General features: G+C 44.3%; 1 pseudogene across 1 annotated transcript; it reads left to right on the top strand.

The window, feature by feature from the left end:
* Nucleotides 1-223: 223 nt before the first annotated feature.
* Nucleotides 224-18077, top strand: LOC309400461 (CDP-diacylglycerol--inositol 3-phosphatidyltransferase-like; annotated as a pseudogene). The gene is made up of 6 exons: nucleotides 224-266; nucleotides 815-941; nucleotides 11392-11545; nucleotides 14667-14748; nucleotides 17752-17833; nucleotides 17930-18077. The product of its transcript is annotated as a CDP-diacylglycerol--inositol 3-phosphatidyltransferase-like (transcript).
* Nucleotides 18078-20325: the final 2248 nt, after the last annotated feature.

Genomic DNA, 20325 nt, shown 5'->3' with positions numbered 1-20325 from the left:
AGCGACAGTAAATCGCCCGAACGTCTGTAAAGGTGGGCGGCTTTTTTGCTCATCTGCTGAGGGCAAGGATGGGCCGAAGCAGGTAGGGAGGCTTGTGGCGACGGGAGGGGCGCCTGGGAGGGTAGCGATGGGTGTCGCCTGAGCTCAGCCTCGCCTTGGACTTGGGACTAGGCTGGTTTTGCGGGGTATTTCTGATCTGTGCAGAGCCACCGCCGCCAGCAAGATGAAGCAAGATAATATTTTCCTCTTCGTTCCCAACCTCATTGGTAAGTGATGGGATGCGGGCCGGGCAGCCTGTCCCAAAATGGTGGACGTGGCGGAACTGCTTATATTTTTGCCTTCTAGTTCTGATCTCTTCCTCTTTGTTTGACTTATATTTTAATTCAGTATTTCTTCAACCTTGGGTGACTTTAAAATGTCTGGACATCCAAACATTTTAAAGTCACCCAAGGTTGAGAAAAATGGCTTTAATTCACCTCCGTTTCATTGCTCTTGCAGTGATAACCCTGTCCGTAAGGGAAGCCACAACTTTGGGAAAACACCACCAAACAGGGCAACCACTTACCTGATGGTTGAACAGAGAGTACTCCCCCCACCCCGAAAAGTGTCTAAAACATCTTCCGTGTCTGTGTGACAGAAATGTGATAAGCCAAGGGTTTGAGAAATTTGGGGAATTGTAGCAAGAAAGTGGGGAAGAGGATTGTGGGTGATTGTAGGGTGGATTTAGCTGAAATTTGGGGAGCTGGAAACTGGTCTCTGCGTGGGGTGCAGAGTTGAAGAACAGTGACTTACGTTGCTTGCCTTTCCTATGCAGGTTATGCTCGTATAATCTTCACTTGTATTGCTTTTTATTATATGCCAACCTCCCCCTTGCTGGCATCATTCTTCTAGTGGCTTCCTCAATGCCTTTGATGGCCATGCTGCCTGGGCTCTTAACCAAGGTAGGCCTGGGCTATGCCTGGGTAATAGCGGGGTGGGGGGTGGAAGAAAGGAAGGGGGGCTGGAAGAAGAGTGGAAGGGAAAGGGAGAGAAGAAGGGAAAGAGAGAGAGAGAGGGAAGGAAGAAGAGAGGAAGGGAAAAAGAGGGGGGAGGGAAGAAGAAGTGGAAGGGAACAAGGGGGAGGAAGGGAAGGAGGGAGGGAGGAAAGGAAGGGAAGAAAGTAAGAGCAAGAGAAGGATGGAGGGAGGAAAGGAAGCGAAGAAGAGAGGAAGGAAAAGAGGAAGGGAGGGAGGAAGGAAGGGGAAGAGAGTGGAAAGGGGAGGGGAGAAGGAAGGAATCAATCAATCAATCAATCAATCATAGGTCTAGGACAGTGGTGGCGAACCTATGGCACGCATGCCACAGGTGGCACGCGGAGCCATTTCTCAGGGCATGCGAGGCGCTGCCCTGTCAGCTGAGTTCACCCTTTTTTAAAGCCATTTTTCGCCCTCCCCAGGCTCCAGAGGCTTTATAGGAGCCTGGGGAGGGTGAAAAGAGCCCCCCCCCCAGAGGCTTCATGAGCTTCCCTGAAGCATCCAGAGCCCAAAAAAACAGCCCTACGGGCAAACCGGAAGTTCAGGAATGGACTTCCAGTTTGCTCGGAGGTTCGTTTTGACTGCTCCGGAGCCTTCAGGGAAGCATCCTGAAGGTCCCTGAAGCCTTCAGAGCACTCAAAACGATTTCTGGTTTGCTCGGAGGTTCATTTTTTTAATTTTTTTTTATTGAAAGTTTTAATAAATTTTACAAATATTGCCCCCTCACCTTCCCTCCCTCCCCCCTCCCTCCCCCCAACCTCCCAGAGCAAAATACAGGATATAAACGTTTAACAATCATATGCTAACATAAGCTAACTGAATTCGACATCCTACCTCCTCTTGTGCTTTAATTCCCCTTTTGTTATGCTAACTTTAGGTAAGTTGTAACATTCCTTATTCCTTCACTCATAAGCTAATTGAAATTTTTTAGTCCGATATTTATTTTGAATATAGTCAATCCATCTTTTCCATTTGAACTTGTATTTCTCATCTGAGTGGTCCTTCAAGTATGCTGCAATTTTGGCCATCTCTGCTAGATTTATTACTTTTAGCGTCCATTCTTGAATAGTAGGCAATTCTTCCCTCTTCCAGTACTGCGCCACCAACAATCTTGCTGCCGTCATTAAGTTCAAAATCAAATTAGTCTCTATAACTGTACAGTCTGTAATTATACCTAACAAAAACAACTGGGGGGTGAACTTTATCCTTTTTTAAAGTATATTTTGAATAACCCACCATATTTTTATCGAAAATGCTTTGACTTTTTTGCAAGTCCACCATATATGGTAATACGTAGCATAAGCACAATCACATCTCCAACATTTAGGTTGTAAATTCGGATACATACAAGATAATTTTTTGGGATCTAAATGCCATCTATACATCATCTTATAAAAATTCTCTCTCAAATTCTGAGCTTGCGTAAATTTTACCTTTCTTACCCAAATCTTTTCCCATGTTTCCATCATTATTGGCTCTTCGAAATTTTGTGCCCATTTTATCATACAGTCTTTAACTAACTCTGTTTCAGAATCTATTTCTATCAGTATATTATACAACGTTTTTATGTGCATTTGACTCTGGTCCCTAATTTGTTTTACCAGACTATCCTCATTTTGCGTGATACCAATTGTCTGATCTTTTTTCCATCTATCTTGTAACTGTCCATACTGGAACCAGGTTTGAGTTACCCCTTCCTCTCTTAGTACATTCAGAGGCTTTAACTGTAGTACACCTCTCTCTATATTAAGAAGTTCTCTGTATGTAATTACATCCTGTTTTTGTTCTATACTTATATTCTCTATCGCGTGTCTGGGTACTACCCATGTAGGTATCTTATCATTTAACCTACATTGGTATTTTTTCCAGACACGCAATAGAGCATTCCTTAATATATGGCTTTTAAAATTCTTATCCACCTTCTTCTCATATATTAAATACCCGTGCCAACCATATACCAAATCATATCCCTCAATATTCAGAATTCTATCCTCTGTTAAATGAATCCAATCACTAATTGTTGTTAAAACTACTGCTTCATAGTATAATTTTAAATTGGGCATTTTCAAACCTCCTCTTTCCCTTATATCTTGCATTATTTTAAGTTTTACTCTTGATTTCTTCCCTGCCCAGACAAAGTTATTAATACCTTTCTGCCATTCTTCCAAATTTGCATCTTTTTTTAAGTATTGGTATCATTTGAAAGAGAAATAGAAACTTAGGCAAAACATTTATTTTTACTGCTGCTATCCTTCCCAACAATGACAATTGTAATTTTTTCCATTTATTCATCTCTAACTGTATTTTATGCCATAATAGTTCATAATTATACTTATATAATTTCCCATTTGAGGTTGTAATGTAGACTCCTAAATATTTAACCTTTTCTACTATCTCGCATCCTGTTGCTCTTTGTAGTTCTTCTTTTTGATTTGTGGTCATATTTTTAACTATCATCTTTGTTTTTCCTAGATTCATTTTGAACCCAAATACTTGACCATATTGATTAATTATGTTCATTAGACCTATAGCTGATTTCCCCGGTTGGGTTAAAGTTACAACCAAGTCATCCGCAAATGCTCGTACTCTATATTCATAATGCCCAATCTTAATTCCCTGTAGGTCATCTGACCCACGTATTCTATTCAACAATAACTCCAAGGTTAAGATAAAAAATACTGGAGACAGGGGACACCCCTGTCTTGTTCCTTTTTCAATTTTGAAAGGTTCTGTTAAATTACCATTAACTATAATTCGTGCTGTCTGTTTCTGGTATATTGCCTTGATAGATTGTGTGAAGTACTCTCCAAAATGCATCCTTTCTATTATTTTTATTAAAAATTGCCAATTCACTCGATCAAATACTTTCTCCGCGTCTAAAAATAAAAGCGCTGCGGGGACTTGGTTGTTCTTCCCCAAATATTCCAATATATTAACAATTTGTCTAACATTACTTTTCATTTGTCTCCCCTGTATAAAACCGGATTGATCATTATGAATCGTTTGTTGTACAATTGACATCAACCTATTTGCTAATACTTTAGCAAAGATTTTATAATCTGTATTAAGTAATGAAATAGGCCTATAGTTTTTTGGCTGAGTGTGATCCTGATCCTCTTTCGGAATCAGGGAAATAAAGGCTGTTCTCCAAGATGGCGGTACGCTTCCCTCCATTTGAATTTTGTTAAATAATTCCTTAAGAGGATCTACCATTTCTAATTGTAACTTTTTATAATAAGCCACTGTCAATCCATCTGTACCTGGGGCCTTCCCAATTTTTAATTGCTTAATTACCTGGAGAATTTCCTCTGTGGTTACAAGTTGATTCAGCCTTTCCCTTTGTTTATCTGTAAATATAGGTATTTTCTCTTTCTCCAGATATCTATCTATATCTAAACCTTGTATTTTATCACCAGCGTACAATCTAGTATAATATTCTGAGAAGGCCTTTTTAATCATATCCTGTTGATAAACGTCTTTACCTTTGTATTCTACTTTCTCTATAGTACGAGATTTTTGTTTTTTCCTTAACATGTATGCTAGCCATCTACCTGGTTTATTTGCATTACAAAAAGTGTTATGTTTAGCGTATATCAGATTTGTGGCTACTTGGTCTGACATCAACATACTGAACTGTCCTCGCAGTAAAGTAATTGCTTCTCTTATCTTCTTGTCGTCTGGATTAGATATTAACTCCTGCTCCTTCTTTTTTATTTCTTCTTCTAATTCCCTTCGTTTTTCCCATCTATGCCTATATAAATTATTCAGATTTATTAAGACACCATTTCCATCGATGTCCCCTTATGCATGTTAAAAGCAAAATATTATTTCAATAATTTTTTACATTCTATAACGTTTCTCTCATATCTAAATAAATTCTCATTTAACCTCCAAGATCTCCTAGATCCCTCTCTATATTCCAATTCCATCCAAACTGGATTATGATCTGTTAGAGTTCTCGAGCATATCTTCGTCTTCTTCACCCTAGAAAGTAAATCATTTGTAATTAGTATAAAATCAATTCTGGAAAAGGATTGATGCCTATCGGAGAAGAATGTGAAGTCCCGTTCTTTAACATTCCGTTCTCTCCAAATGTCTCTCAGTTCCATATCATCCATCAACTCAAAAAAAGATTTAGGTAGTCTTGTTTGTGTTGGAGTATTTTGCAGTAGTCTCTTCTTATCTTTGGTAGTGTCCATTACTCCATTCCAATCACCCAATAGTATGCACGATCTATAATCCCATTGTGTTAATTTAGTATGGAGCAATTTATAAAATTTTTCTTGTTGTTGGTTGGGAGCATATACTCCAGTTAAGAGTATTTTCTTTCCTTCTATTAATAATTCAATTGCAATATATCTTCCTTGAGGATCTGCTTCGATTAATTCAGCCTTTAAGTCTTTTCTTAAGTATATAACTATACCATTTTTCTTCTCTGGAGCAGATGCCACAAAGTATGATCCCAATCTTGCATTCATCAAGTATTTCTGATCCTGTATTCTAATATGAGTTTCTTGCAAGCAAATTATATCGTTTTTAAATTGTTTCAAGTAGTGAAATATTTTTTTCCTTTTTTGTGGTGAATTTAAACCATTAACGTTCCAGGTTAGAAATTTAATTGTCATCTTCAGCTCCCTGAAGCTTTCTAAGAGCTGCCTGGAAATCTTGTTGAGATTTCACCTTCGGTCTTGCCCCCCCCACCCCACCCCCAGCTTCTGAATTCGTGTTTGTAATTTCTTGCATTATTGTCTGGGTTTGCTGCATTTTTAATTCTTGCTCTTTACGTTTAGTGGCTGCTCGAGTTTGTCTTTGTTCCATAATTTCTTCTGTCTCCTCAGGTAAATCCAGAGCTTGAGCAGCTCCCTCTTGTACCTGAATATCATGTTGTCTGGTCTCGCCTATTTCTTTTCTTCCTTTAGGTCCTGGGGATGGGGGGTATCCAGCCTTTAATACATTGCTATAAAAATCTCTTGCTTTCCAAACTGTGTTAAGACGATATCTTTGTCCTTGATAATTCACCACCAATCCGACTGGGGCCTCCCATCTAAATTGAATCTGGCGACTTTTAAGTTCATCCACTAAGAATGCATAATCCTTTCTGGATCTCAACATTTTTGGGGGGATTTCCTTCAATACTACCACATCTTGTCCTGCCACTTGTAACTTATTTTTATCAGTTGCTTGCAGTATTTCATTCCTGGTTTTCCTGGTGACAAAATAAATTACAATATCTCTTGGTAGTTTTCTCTGTCTGGCAATCCATGAATTAACACAGTAAATTTTATTGATCTGCCAGGCACAGTCCACCTTTGGTTCACCAGTTAATTGGGCAAAAGCTTTGGCAAAAATATCTCTCAAATCTTCCTGGTTCTGTTCTTTCAAACCCCTTATTCTTAAAGCAAATTCCATTGTTCTATATTGTATCATTGTAACTTCTGCCTCTGATTTATCAATTTTACTTTGTGCCTCCTCAACTTTATTCTCCAACTTGATGTTAGACTGATTAATTTCTTCCACCTTCTCATCCAGAGATGTTACATAACCAAGTAAACCCTTAAATGCATCTACAATGTCCTCCCTAATCTGTTGATTACGGGTTTGGATTAAATCCTTAATTCCAGACATTTCTTCAGAGACGTCTCTAAAAGCATTTGAAATCCTTTCCTGCAAGACAACGGCTTGATCCTTTAATGCCTTTTGGAGATCTTCGAGTGTCAGAGTTTTTGTTTCTACTGGGGGTAATAAAGATTGTAATCTAGGTGTCTGGGCTGGGGAATTGCCAGCGCTTTTAGAAGCGCTTGGTTTTGTTTGCTTTGAAGCCATTTCGAAATATTCAAGCAAACTTTTCAGCAGCCAGTTTATTAAGTCCAAAAAGTCCACCTATTCCCCCATGTTTGTTAGCCAGTACTGTTTTCTTTGATCTTAAACTCTTGAGTCTTTTAACATCGTTAACAGGCAGTTAACAAATGCTGCCCCTTTTAAGTTCACTTTTGACACACCCTTTATTATTCAATCGCAATCTTTAAGTCCTTTTGTCTTCACAGAGGGAAGTATATTACTCCGGAATTAAGGTTTGTACTTACAATTATCTTCGCTCCTGTTTTGCTCTGCCTGCGTATCTTTCAAATATAAATCTAAACATTGGCAGCAAGGGTGGTTGTGACGTTTCGTTTCTGCAAAAGCAGAAGATTCCCGGATGAGGAGCTATGTCGGGCTTCTAGGGAGCTCTGACCCTTCGTACTCCGGGTTCACTCCTGGGGGTCCTGGGGAGCTGTGCCCTCACCCGTCTGCTCACCCCCCCTTCTTTTCCCAAGGGGGGAGTTTTCAAACTGCTAGACAGCTGATTTACGCTGTTCTAGCAGTTTATTACTCAATACGGGGCTGGCGTTCCCTAGGGAGTGTCTTCCAACGCCAACAGTGCTCTCAAAACGACCTTCTGAGCAAACCAGATGTCACTTCCAGTTTTCTCGGAGGGTCGTTTTGACTGCTCCGGTGGCTTCAGGGAAGCATCCTGAAGGTCCCTGAAGCCTCCGGGGGGGCGAGGGAGGCTGTTTTCACCCTCCCCAGGCTCCTATAAAGGTGAAAAAAGCATGCAAAAAATGGGGGGTCGCGCCTGTAGTGTGCTTATGCGCACTGGGGGGGTCGCGCATTGCATTATGGGTGCGGCACACCCGCACACGACCCCCCCTGCGCTCCCCCCACTTATGGCACGCGAGCCAAAAAAGGTTCACCATCGCTGGTCTAGGACAAAGTCTTGGGTGTCAAACTCCATGCTTCTTGCTTTACCTCAGAGAGCATCATCAGCTCTCAACTGGGGGACCTGATCCTTTTTAGCTGAAGTTGATCTTGCAAGTTTCATCTTTAAAATATGCGATCCACCATTAAGCCCTTGACTCTTTCCCAAAAGAGAACTGGCATATCATTGTGGTTGGTTACTACAGTGAAGCAATCTCAATATGTTTTTTAGTTGACTAGAAGATTGTTGTTCATGCTCTCCTCTGCCCTCTTCCCAAATCTGTTTTTTTTTGGGGGGGGGGGGGTGTTACATCATAGTGTTGTTTGGTTGCTTTAGAAGGGATTGTCTGGGAATTCTCTATAGCTGGGGAGTATTTCCTATTTAGAAACATTTAGTTCAATCACATGTAAATCAAGACAGCGCAAACCTTACCCTCAAGTATGCGGGGTGAGGATTCGGCCTCTAGTATTTATATCAAAATATGAATGCTAGATTTTACCACCTTTTTTCCACTTAATTTATATTCCTGTAGGTGATAGTTTGATTCATTGTTTGATTTAAACAAGGATTTGCTATAACATTTAGCTATTGGGATTTACTGAATCATAACATATAAATTAAGAACTCTTGCAGTCTAAAAACTCAAATAAAGCAGAATCTATAAAATAAAATGTAGATGTGAACATGAAAGACAAAGTCTCTGTAAAAAGCTGTAATATCTGAAAGTAAGATTTTAAAATGGCTTGGCTGGGTTCCTTTCTTATGGCTTCTTTTATCTTATCCCTAATTAAATAACCAAGTAATGGATTAATAAAATAATTAAGCTGATTTAAGTTATACTTCCATTTGTACCTTTGGATCAGTGGTGAAATTCAAAAAATTTCCCTACTGGTTCTGTGGGTATGGCTTGGTGGTCATGTGACTGGGCTGGCATGGCTGCACAACTGACTCACACACAATGTAAAAGCAGCTGGATTTCACACAAAATGGCCCCTGCAAGAAGCAGGAATCTCACAGACAATCAGGCACAGCTGATTGTTGCACAGCTTTTTTTTAAAAAATAGCATTTTTTTGCTGGGGGGGGGAGAATAGGTAGTAAAAAATGCTAAAGAAAACTAAAAAAAAGTTCCGACATTGCACGGCACAGCTGATTGTTGGAACTGTTTTTTACTTTTTAAAGCATTTTTTAACTACCAGTTCAGGAGAACCAGCCCGAACCAGTAGCATTTCACCCCTGCTTTGGATCTGTTATGCTGGTCTCCAAAAATTTTCAACTCCCCTCTTGAAATTCTTGACTTGGGGAAAAAAACAAATTAACAGCTTTCTGCAACACAAATCATGTTTACATTACTTATCAAGATATAACTCAACCCAGCAGCTCTGGCTATTTTTTTACTGAGCTGCCTGGAACAAAAGACATGTTGATCCACCAAGTCAAAAGCAATTTGACAACCTAGCTAGCTAGGGAATTATGGGAGTTTGGGTCCAAGACCTCAAGAACTACAGTGCCAAGCTGAGCATGGTCATTTTTCTTAATGATAATAAGGTAATCCTCTGGTTATGATTGTAATAGAGCCTGTCAATTACATTCATAACCCAAGGGTTTATTAATTGGATCACATCAAATTAATGTGATTCCCTCCCTGCTTTACGCAATGCATTCGCTAATCAAATGCACAGGTTGTTAAGTGCACATGAGATATCTCAATATGGAAGGGGGGGGGGGGGCTAGTGCTTCTGACCACCCAAGGCCTCCTGCAATCCACTGAGATATCTCATGCCCCCCCCCCCCAATCCTGCCCCACCGCACTGGGCCTATGGAGACTCACTTACTTAAGATCTTGATCAAGTGAGCTGTCTCCTCTCTAGCCTCTCTGCCTTGTTTTCTTTGCCTACTCCCAGTGCTCCAAAAGCAGAGCGGTGAGAGCAGAGGCAGAAAGCGGGAGAAGCGTGCTCTGCTCAGCTTGTCTGACTTGCTGAGACTGCCTGTGCAGGACACCCAATCTGCTTTTGCAGCACCAGGCAGCCTCGGGTGAGTCTGAAGCAGGGGTGAAATGCTACCGGTTTGGGCCGGTTCACCCAAACTGGTAGTAAAAAATGCTATCGTTCACCCAAACTGGTAGCAAAAACATGCTTAGCAAAGTAAAAAAAAAAAAATCTGACAATCAGCTGTCACTGCGCGATGGTAGGAACTTTTTTTAAACTTTGTTTTAGCATTTTGGGTCCTTTTTTGTTCCCAGGAGGCTTCCCTGAGGCCTGCTAGGCCAAAAACGGGAGGGGGGGGTGCCGCGAAAGAAAGGGAGGAGGGGGAGAGAGAGAGAGAGAGAAAGGAAGGAGTGGGAGGAAGGACCACAAACCTGACACTAGACGCAGCTTCAGAGTATACCTTGAAAGAGCACAGCAATCCAGGGCTGGAAGGCACCTGGAGGTCATCTAGTCCAACCCCTTGCTCCAGCAGGACTTTGTCTCTGTCTTTTTTTAAACCCCCCCCAGTCACATGAATACATAGCCACGCCCACCCAGTCACATGACCCCAACCAACCAACCAAGCCACGCCAACAGAACTGGTAGGAAAAAATTTAGATTTCACCACTGGTCTGAAGGAGCACGAGATTGTGCCTCTAAAGGCCTCCGCCCTTTTGCAAAAGATTTTGACGCGGAGCACAGAGGCCTGAATTGAGTGTGAGATCATGACCCCAAAGGCTTCTGTTCTCTGCGCCAAAAGCTTTTGCAAAGAGACGGAGGCCCGAAGGAGCATGAGATCGTGCCCCCCAAAGCCTTCCATCCCTTTTCATAAGCATTTGGCACAGAGAACAGAAGCCTTTGGGGGTTTGATTTCCGCTTGTTCAAGCCTCTGTTCTCTGCATCAAAAGCTTTTACAAAGGCCTTCGAAGGCACAATCTCACGCTCCTCCAGACTCACCAAGACTGCCCGGTGCTCCAAAAATGGATCAGGTGTCCTGCACTCGTCCTTCTCTGCCTCTGCTCTCACCATTCCACTTTTGGCACACCGGGAGCTGACAAAGAAACCACACTGGCTGTACAAAGCCTGCAGCCAGAGGCTGGAGACGAGACAGCTCACTTGACACAGAAGGACCGGTCAGCCTGTTCTGGAACTCTGGATCTTTGAACGGTAAGTTAGCGATTGGTAACGGAGTGGGGAGGAGCCAGTGGGCTAGCATAGCAGGGCCTGTGCCTGTTAGGTCCCGGGGGGGGGGGGGGATGTTGCAGTGTCTCTGTGGTTCGTCATAAGGGTGAACGACTGCCGTGGTGCTGCAACATTCGTAACTTTGAGACTGTCGTGAGTACTTGTGGGGGTGGTGTAACTTTGAACCGCTGCCAAGTGAACCGTCGTAACTCAAGGACTACCTGTATTGGACATGCAGTGTCTTTTGAAACTCTTGTTTCAGTCCTCACTTCAGTGTGGAACGTATACAACAGCATTAATATTATTTTTTTTAAAAAGGATAAATAAGTTGGAGTTGGATATTATGTTGCTATGATTATGTGTATGTTTTCCCCTTTTTCTGTGTTCTTGTTTCCTGTTGGCTTTTTAATTAATAAAATTATACTAAAAGGCACAAATGAACCACCCAAAAACCCCAAGCACTGTTCCTCTCCTAACCTATGGCTTTTCTCCTAGGCACCTGCTTTGGTGCCATGCTGGACATGCTGACTGACCGCTGTACTACCATGTGTCTGCTGGTGAACCTGGCTATGCTCTATCCAGAGTCTGCCCTCTGGTTTCAGCTGAACATGAGCCTTGATGTGGTCTCCCATTGGCTACATCTCCACAGGTATCGGCTTGGGAAATAGAGCTGAATGCGGTTTATTTATTTATTTGTCTGTCAAATTTAGGTACTGATGTAATCCTGGCTAGGGAATTCTGGGAGTTGAAATCCATACCTCTTAAAGTGGCCAACTTTGAAAAACACTGTTCTAAATAGCAATGGGTAGAATGACTCTCCTCTACTTAGATCAAGGATGTCAAACTCAAGGCCCTCAAACTCAAGGCCCGGGGGCCGGATCCGGCCTGGCGGGTGTTTAGGCCTGGCCCACGGGGCCACCCTGTAAACAGATCAAATTAGAAGATTTGGATTTTGAGGACCAGCTCTGGGACTGAATGAAATTCTTTTAATATTGTTTTTTTTTGGCACCTTTGGATAACTGGGACATTGGTATTTTGGTGGATTAGTGGTGGATTATTGAGTAATGTTTGGCCCATCAAATTAAAGTAAAATATTACAACAGGGAAAAACTAACACATTGCAAAAAGAAATAGTATTGATGCTTCAATGATAAGGAATCATAGGGAGATGATAGACCTGATGCATGATACAGATGTAAGAGTAGAAAACTGTAAACAAACAATAATGGAAAATGAACAAAAAATTCAGAAAATAGTGCAGCAACTAGAAGGAGCAGAGGAAAGAATAGAGGAGGTAAATCAGGGGAGTCAAACTCAAGGCCCAGGGGCCAGATTCGGCCCACAGGGTGCTTAGATCTGCCACCCTGGAAGCAACAAATGACTGCCCTTTGGTGCTTCTGCCAGCAAAAATGGAGCTCGCAAGGGCTGCGCGCAGCCCCCTCAAGCTCTGTTTTCACTGGCAGCGGGTTGCAGGAGGCCGTCGCAGCCAAAAACGGAGCTTGGGAGCCCATTTTTGCTGGCAGAGCACTTGGGCCACCATAGGCACTCCCGACTCGAGTGACATTGAGCTAGCCATGCCCACAACCTTGATGTGGCCCTCAATGAAATCGAGTTTGACGCCCCTGATTTAGATCCTCCTCCTTCAAACTGTAATCCGGTTCAGTCTTGCATTGAAAAGGGATATAGATTCAGATTTATCATCACTTTGGTCTTCAGATTGGAGGAGCATATTGTTGTATTACCTCCACAGTTTTTTTTCTTGTTTCACATTTTTATTAGTTTATCAAAATATAAAATACAAAGAGGAATTAAAAAAAAGTAATAGAAAACTAGGAGGAGGAGGAAAGAAAAGAAAATACGGTGTAAAGAGGGGAAAGGAAAGAGAAAGGCACCTACTGCCTTTACTCTTTAGCACAGTAGAAGTTAACATTACAACCTCAACTTTTTTACTTTTACACAACAGTATGTACTACCCATTGCTATAACAACAAACCTATCTAATTAGCAAAAACAAAACCAAAGTTTCATTTTTTTTCATTGCAGGCACAAAATGTTTGCATTACCTCCACATTTTAAAAATCCTTTCACCTTGTAAACCAGGGATCCCCAACCCCAGGACACAGCCCACTACTGGGCTCAGGCCCGTTTGGAACTGGGCTGTGCAAACGGGCAAGCACATGCACACAGCTCTACTTGCACAAGTGCCAGGCACTCTTGCTCAAAGCTCCATTTATGTGACCAGCAGTTACGTGCGCCCATTGCTCGCACAAATACACGTGCACTCGTGTATGACTACCACTCACACAGAACCATTCCCTCTCCCTCCCACCTTTATGAGGGGAAATAACATTATAATTTTGAGGCTGGGGTGTTGTTAAAGCATACACAACCCAGACAAACGTGATGTGAAAGTTAGAATATGCTTCCAGTGCAGCAGAGAAAGTCTTTCTGGGAGGATTTCATATGGAAGAGATATACAGGACTGTGAGAGAAGAAACAAGGAGAGGGGACATTTATAGTGCAGTTCAGAATCCTTAGAAGTAATGGCCTTGAAAAAGCCGAATTAAACAAAAGAGGGTTTAAAGCAACAGAGTAAATCTCAGTGGCCTTCGTCAGCAATAGTAGCCAAAGAACACAACAGCAGCCTTGCTGGATCAGATACAGCTCTTCCTATTCCAGCAATTTGCCCGCAAGTAGCCAGTGAAGTGCTCTGGGGCTTGTGCCCACATGCAAGGTCAGCCCCCTCCTTTCCTTTGGTTCTGCAGCAAACACTTAGAAATCAGCCTGGGAATGTCATAATAATCCAATATTACAGAATGGATTCCCCAAGCGCTACTCTTATGACAAAATCTGTCACAATGGGAGGTTGCCGTTTATTTTACCACTCCTTTACTTCTGAGTACATGGAATGAACAGAAATATAAAGGAAACCATATTTTAAGCAATTACTAGCCCCAAATGATGAAGGCAGGGTTGAGAAGGGGGCAGGACACAATGCCAGCCCTAAAGCCGGACAGGAAAAAGACTCGCATGCAAGCTGGTTAGGAGAGGGCTCTACTGGCCAGTGCTATTTGCCCCCTTATGGTCAGACACCCCCCGCCCCCCCATCCCCTCTGAGAAGCGGCCATGCCTGGTAATAGGCCTTCTTGATCTCCTTCTGGCTGGCGCTGCAAGGCACTCCCAGAATCTGATAATAATCCTCTTTGCTGCTGGAGGAGGAGCTAGTGTGGAAGGAGGCCGCCCAGACGAGAGGAAGCGGTCGGGTTCCTGCACAAAGCAGAGCAGAGGGTGGTCAAGGTGGCTGCCGGCGCCGAGGGAGATTGGATTCCCCCGCCGGCTGCGTTTCTCCGGCTCTCTGGGCAAAAGGCCCACGTGCGACACAAAGCTGTGGCTGCTCCCTCTCTCTCTCTCCCCATTCCCCTCCTCCCCAATTGCCCTCTTTTCTTCTACCTCCCTCAACTTCTCCCTACTTTGTCCTCCTCAACTCCTTTTGTTGTTCGGGTTTTGCAACCTCTCAGAACTTGCTTCGATTCTGCAGCGAAGGGCCAGGATCACGTGCGTTAGTGGCAACCTGTCTCAGCGCGGCCCCGAAGATCTTTATAGCAAATACACTGCCTGTGAAAATCACTGCGCAGCAGTTGGAAACTGCTGCGCAGCGTTTTCTTGCCACCTGCGCATCTGCGCAGCTTAGAGGGAACATTGGAGGGGAGTTGAGGTAGAACTGAATACTTTTAATTCCCATTTTAATTTTCTGCCCCTGCCTCCCTTAGCACTATGGTGAAAGGTGGAGAAAGCCATAAGAGTATTGACTTAATAGGAAACCGGATCTTGAGAGTGTATTACAACTCACGGTTGAGTGTCACAAAAATGTCTCTTTGGAGTTGTCACATCATTGCATTGCTAACCCCATCCCAACTTTCCACTCCTTCTGTTTTCTCAAAACCACAACCTCACTTCAGGTCTTTTCACGCCAATTTTGTTATGAAATTCTCTCTTTGGTTCTCTCTCTTAATTCGAAATGTTTTGGTGAGAAGGCACCATTGGGGTGATTTCTCATTTTTAATGAATAATACAGTTGCATTCAGTAAATTTTCCCACTCCCATTGGCCTCCACAATGAACTGAAGGGAACCAGACGCTGGAGGTTCGCGCCGGAGTTTTGGCAGGAGGAGGGAGACCTGTGGCACCGGGGGCAGGACAGGGCTCGCCCTGGGGACTGGCAGGAGGCTTAATGCCAGGTTGGCAGAGGATTCATCGGCCTCCTGCCAGCTGCCTGCCATGGTTGTGCCCATTCGCTCCTCGGTGACCATCCACCGATTATCGGCCCTGCTGATATCTGGCTGTGTCCATCTGCTTCCAGCGGACTGTCGGTGTGTACCTGCTGGATTACCCCCTACCATCTTTCGCCCCTATCGTCCTACTATGCATCTACTATTCATCTACCGTGTTTCCCCGAAAATACGCCAGGGGCTTATATTTTTTTGACCCACGAAATATGGCCTTGGGCTTATTAAAGGGGAGGGCTTATTATTTTTGGGTTGCTGGGCGGCTGCTCCCTTGTGAAGGGTTCCCGAAGAGCCGGGCACAGCCTCAGGGTCGAATGGCTGTGTTGTGCTGTCGCAGCAGCAATGCAGCAGCCATGAGGTGACCAAACTTATGAGCAGCCGCCCGGCAACCCCCCTTTCCAGCCGTGTATAGTGCCGCTGACCGACCTAGCAGTACCCGGAAGGCACCAAGCAACGCGAGCGCCTCTTCGCCGCCCTCCGCCTCCTGCGGCTCGGTGCCTTCGGAATGCCCCTAGGTGAGTGAATGGGGCTCTGCATGGCTGGAGGGAAGTTTCGCAGCGGCTTTTCCTCTCCCCGCTCGCGCGAAGGGCATCTGCGCTGCTGGCGCCGTCCGCCGCTTGGGTTTTTTTTCCAAAGCACGGAGGATGGATGCCGCTCTGGAAGTACGCTCTATGGTTGTACAATCTGCAGCCCACAACCATAGAGGGTACTTCCAGAGCGGCATCCATCCTCCGTGCTTTGGAAAAAAAACCCAAGCGGCGGACGGCGCCAGCAGCGCAGATGCCCTTCGCGCAAGCGGGGAGAGGAAAAGCCGCTGCGAAACTTCCCTCCAGCCATGCAGAGCCCCATTCACAGGTAAGAGCCTATTTACGGACCTACCTTGTGGCATTAAGAGCGGCCAAACGTCAACATTGTGCCGCTCTTATTGCGTCCGCAGACAACCGCCCTGCCACCCTGTTTCGGGTGACCCACTCCCTCCTATTACAGAGGCCGCGGGAAGCCCCCTTGCAGGGTAGAGCAGAGGAATTTGGGGAATATCTGCAGGACAAAATCGCTCAGATCCGGAGTGAATGGGTCCCCTTCAGTGGACCAAGGGGGACGTCAGAAGCGAGTCTTGAGGGACCACTCTGGGAGGAGTTTGACTCTGTTGCCGCCGATGATATGGACAGGTTGCGTGGGCGACTGCGAGCCACTACATGTTTATTGGACCCGTGTCCCTCCTGGCTTGTACTGGCATCCTGGGAGGTCACACGAGGCTGGCTCCTGGGGCTAGTGAACGCTTCATTGGGTGAGGGGTCCTTACCGGCTGCCTTGAAGAGGCGGTGGTGAGGCCCTTACTCAAGAAGCCTTCTCTGGACCCGGCGGAGCTAGCTAATTATCGTCCCATCTCCAACCTTCCCTTTTTAGCGAAGGTTGTAGAGAGTGTGGTGGCACAACAGTTCCCATGTCACCTGGAGGAAATCGATTATCTAGACCGGCGCCAGTCCGGTTTCCGGCCCGGTCACAGCACGGAGACGGCCTTGGTCGCGTTGGTGGATGATCTCTGGAGGGCCAGAGATAGGGGGTGTTCCTCTATCCTGGTCCTATTAGACCTATCAGCGGCTTTTGATACCATCGACCATGGTATCCTATTGCGCCGGCTGGAGGGGGTGGGGGTGGGAGACACCGTTTTGCAGTGGTTCTGCTCCTACCTCTCCGACCGGACGCAATGCGTGTTGGCAGGGGAGCAGAGGACGACCCTGAGGCCGCTCACTTGTGGGGTGCCGCAGGGGTCGGTCCTCTCGCCCCTCCTGTTCAACACATATATGAAGCCGCTGGGTGAGATCATTCGTGGTTTTGGGGTTGGATACCACCTGTACGCTGATGATACGCAGCTGTACATTTCCACCCCGAACCACCCCAACGAGGCCGTCGAAATGATGTCCCGGTGCCTGGAAGCCGTTCGGGTCTGGATGGGGGACAACAGACTCAAGCTCAACCCCTCCAAGACGGAGTGGCTGTGGCTACCGGCGCCCCGGTTCAACCAGTGTTAGATATTTGCATAAACTGCTGTAGTCTCCACTCAGGTCCGCCACTAGGGCGGGAACAAGGGGTTGTTCTGATTGGACGGGAGGTCTGCCAGATCCCTATAAAAGGGGAGCTGCACGACCCCATAGCAAGCTGGATCACTACTACATAATAAATAAAGAGCTGTTTGTCACTATTGTCTGAAGTCTGTTCTCTCGTTGCCCGAATCTAACAGGTACAATTTGCTTTCCTTCTTCCATGTTGGTCAGATGGCAATCCAAGCCATCTCTTTCCTGAAAAGTTAACCGACTGCTGTTTTTATGAATTTTGTGCATTCTGAGATATTTTTATCATATAGTATGCTTCAGGTTATTTTGTAATATAGATGTTATTTTTTAATATAGGTGTTTTATATAGAAAGATGTTTCCATAAAGTCATCATGATTTGTCATGCAATCCCAGCTGATGTCCTCATAAAGATCATCTGATTTAACCTGGCTTCTGTTGGCTGCCACTTCTTGCCTGGTTTGATCTGATGTAGTTTCTCCTTCCTCTCCTTTCAGCCTGTTCTGTTCATTATGTGTGCCGGTAATGAACTCTTCTACTGCATGTTGTACTTGTTGTGTTTCGGTGAAGGGCCAGAAAGTGAGGACAGAAAGCTGAGGGGAGGGGAGGCTTTAGGACTGAAGAACATGTTGGACATTTTTCCACCCCATTCATTTTTGTTTTTCTGCTTTCCAGTCCTGTGAGGATACGCCGGACTCGCTTGATTCTATGGGTTTGTTCCCCCATTGCTATCACCAAGAGTTTCATCAGCTTAATTCACTTGGTTTCAGCCTCATGCAATATGGCTGCCTTAGATGCTGCTAAACGGGCAAAGATGATGTAGGATTTCAAGGTTGTGGGAAGGGACTCCCCTAAGTATTCCAGAGTGATCAGCTCCCAACCTTCATGATGAATGGACAAGGACTTTGCCTCAGATCAGTCACTCCAGGAGTGCAGTTTTTCTTTGATGTGATCACTTCACCTTTCCATGATGCTCTTGTGATATCTGTGTGGGATGATAGGGTAATTCCTGCTCCTCTTGGCTTCTTCCTATTTTACTCCCATAATAATATGAACAGTTGAGATAAAAATTGGCTGTTGAGGAGGATCCTGATCCACCATTTTGCGGGGCAGCTGCAGAGCTGGGCATTTTAGAATTGAAAGCTTTTTACCTCACACTTTTGGGGTATCTTTGGGGAGAATGAAATATAGGACTGCACTTGTCTTGATATAATAAACCAAACTAGGATGTTGTTACCTAAAAATCAAGAAGATCACATCTAAACACCTTTTGAAATCTGGACTAGTTTTTTTGTGTTCCCAAACTGTATAGGAACAGATCCCTGAGGAAAAGAATGTATTAATCCCCTGTATTCTACAAATATATCTAGTAAGACATGGAGCAACCATTTGGAAGTAATTTATTTTGGACAATATTAATACACAATTTTAAAAGGGATACAGTATTGGCAAGCTACCTATTGACCCTGGAGGTCTTAAGGTCATATCTTGGATTACTTCCTTGGAATTATCTCTGAATGTTCAGTTTAACTTTTGTACTTTAGCTCATGACCCAGATTACCTGCTCCTTTCTCTTGTAAATATTTTATTAGAAATACCTAGACCAGAGGTGGCAAATTGCTTCATTTCTCAAGCAATTCAGATTGACTGTAGCTCAGGGGTGTCAAACTCAGTTTCATTGAAGGCCACATCAGGGTTGTGTTTGACCTTGGGGGCAGGGTGGGGTGTGGCCAGCTTGATGTCACTTGTGTCAGGGGCACCCGTGGCAGCCACATCACTCTGCCAGCTAAAACGGAGCTCAGGAGGCTGCAATGGCCTCCTGCAACCCATTTGCAACCCCCCGAGCTCCATTTTCGCTGGCAGAGGCAGCGCGGGCCGGTCTTTCGCTGTTTTCAGGGTGGCCCTGTGGGCCAGATCTAAGAACCCTGTGGGCCGGATTCGGCCCGCAGGCCTTGAGTTTGACACCCCTGCTGTAGCTGAAGGTCATACTTTCCTTTTCTTCAATCACATCATTGTGCTGTGCAATACTGAAGTGAATAAAATAATGACAACTTTCAGCATCAGTTTTGCCTGTCTGTCTTCACCACGATTCTGACATTTACCGATGGCAGAGATGTATTTACCTATTGATTTTCTCCAAGATTTTGAACATTTAGGACTTTCCTGAGGTAGTTAGTAACTCATTTATATAGACAATCATTTATCTTCTTTCTTTTCTTGCTGGTTTCTGCATTAGCACATTAGCAAACTTTCCTAGTGGCTTTCAGCAAGAGGTTTACATTAGCATGGTAGCCACCTACCTGTTAAAGGTCCTCTTCTCCCTTTCCACCAAAGATGGCTTTTCATGCTTGTATTAGGACCCAGAGGTCAAGAGAAATAAAGGATGGATATGATGGAGGTAGGGTTTTTAATTTATTAAACAAATTTATATGGCCACCCAACCCACACATGGTGACCCTGGCAGGTTACAGAATTAGAAATCCACAACATAACCACCCCATGTTTTTGGCCATAATAGAAGAGATACTCTTAAGCCTTAGGCATAGCTTAATCATGGTGGCTGTATTGAAGGAATCAAACATGAAGGCTAGCATGCAGAACACTTGACTGAGCCAAATTAGAATGCCATTACCATGTAGTTTCTTTTGCTTAAACTGCAAGACTTCTGAAATTAAAATGGTTATTTTTGGTCCTTCCTTGTAATGTTGTCCCAAAGGGTGCTTTTTCAAGAGGCAACTGGACTTTCTGGTTTTTCGTTGAAGACGTTTCGCTTCTTATCCAAGAAGCTTCTTCAAAAGAAGCTTCTTGGGACTTCCGGTTTGGTGTCACTGTGAGACGGTCAAGATAGCGGGGCCCTGTGAAATCCTGGCTGATTCTTTGTTGGGGCACCCTAAGGGGCAAAAGCAGGGGTCCTCACACTTTTTAAACGGGGCCACTTCATGGTCCCTCAGACTGTTAGGGGATTGGGTGGGCGGACGTGGTTGGGGGGTGGTTCATGAGACTGGGTGGGCATGGCCAATTTAGCAGTCCATTAAAAAATACACAAAAATTAAACTTTAATTTATTTTGTT

The sequence above is a fragment of the Natrix helvetica genome (genome assembly GCF_964273705.1).
Source record: "Natrix helvetica genome assembly, chromosome: W".
Classification (NCBI taxonomy): Eukaryota; Metazoa; Chordata; class Lepidosauria; order Squamata; family Natricidae; genus Natrix; species Natrix helvetica.
This window is presented reverse-complemented; position numbering and strand designations above follow the sequence as displayed.